Source organism: Pteropus alecto, unplaced genomic scaffold (assembly GCF_000325575.1).
Source record: "Pteropus alecto unplaced genomic scaffold, ASM32557v1 scaffold121, whole genome shotgun sequence".
Lineage (NCBI taxonomy): Eukaryota > Metazoa > Chordata > Mammalia > Chiroptera > Pteropodidae > Pteropus > Pteropus alecto.
The window spans coordinates 16,749,301-16,750,670 of NW_006434369.1; positions in this window are offsets into that span (position 1 = coordinate 16,749,301).

Genomic DNA, 1,370 nt, shown 5'->3' on the forward strand with positions numbered 1-1,370 from the left:
AGGAATGCCTCACACACTGAGGGGCAGTTTCATAAAGTTAGGCCTGTTAGGTAACTGGGGAATGAAGACCTAATTTTTCCTAGGAAAGATTTTACACAGCAAAGGGTGCCCCCGAAACTGGATGCATAAAAGCACTTTAATTCTGTCCTTGAAAGTCCTAGAGATGCTTCCTAGGCCAGAGGCAGTGAATGAAAAGGGGGGCGTATCCAGGGAAGATGAGTGGAGGGTGACTCAGTGCGGCTTTGTTGTGGAAGGCGGAACTAAGCTCTGCTCAGCATCCTCAGCCCCTCCCCTCTGATCCCTTCCAGCACAGGGCCACCTCCCTCAGTCAGTCTATCAATCACAATATTTACTGATTGTCCGCCAGGGACCAGGGCTTGGCAGATTTTTCACAGGGCAAATGGGGAGCATAATCAACACAGGAAGCTAAAGATGGACTTAGAGGGTGAACTTTGAAAACATAATATCCACAAGTCTGAATAAAACCTGGCAGTGGTGACGTGTGTGGGCGAGTGGGGGTGGGGTTGAGCATCTCGGTCTGGATTGAATCAAGTGACCAGCAACCTGCCCTCAGTCCTAGTTGGGCTTTTGAGCCTCTAAAACGCTGCAAAACGCTGTAGGGCCTTGCCCTGGCTCTCCCTCTCCTGCCAAGGGCTATGTGACACTTCTGGAACCAACTTCCAATTCTTAAACTATCGCTTCTAATTGTTTTCCAGTTACGAACAGCCTAAGGAACCGGAAGTTGTTAATCTCAGCTGCTGTGAATCCCAGTTTTCTCTCAATGTGGGCAGCTTCCCCAGGTTAACTTCCGAAATCCCTCCTTATCACTCGGGAACACCCTTTGCCACCACTGGTTTTTCGCACGCCTAGCAGAGGGATCTCCTCCTCTTCTGAAGGGCGACCCCTTGGCTGCTGGCCAAGGTCCTAGGGGACGCCCCTTCTCTGGCTGGGGCCTGCCCCCTCGTGTGTCTTTCCGGCCGCGTCCCGGTCTGTCTGCAGCCAGCCTCCGGCCCTTGGCCCGGCTGTGGAACGCCTGGAATGCGCGCGGGGATGCTGGGCGGGGAGAGGACGCGGGGCGCCGGTTCCCTGGGTGGCTGGAGACGCGGAAATGAGGACGAGGCAAACAGTCCCAAAGGCCGGCGCATGGGTCCCGGGTGCGCGGTGTGCCCCGCTGCCTCCCTCTGCGCTCAGCTCAGCCCGGGCCCCCAGGCGGGGGGCGGACCCGTGCTGTCCCATCCGCGTCGCAGAGACCCCGGGCCCGGAGAGTGGCCGAGGATCGAGAAGCGGAAAGAGAAAAAAGTCTCCCCCGGGAACTCCTGAGCGTAGGCCCGCCACCCCTCCTCTCCCAGTTTCTCGTCCAGTCACCCGCC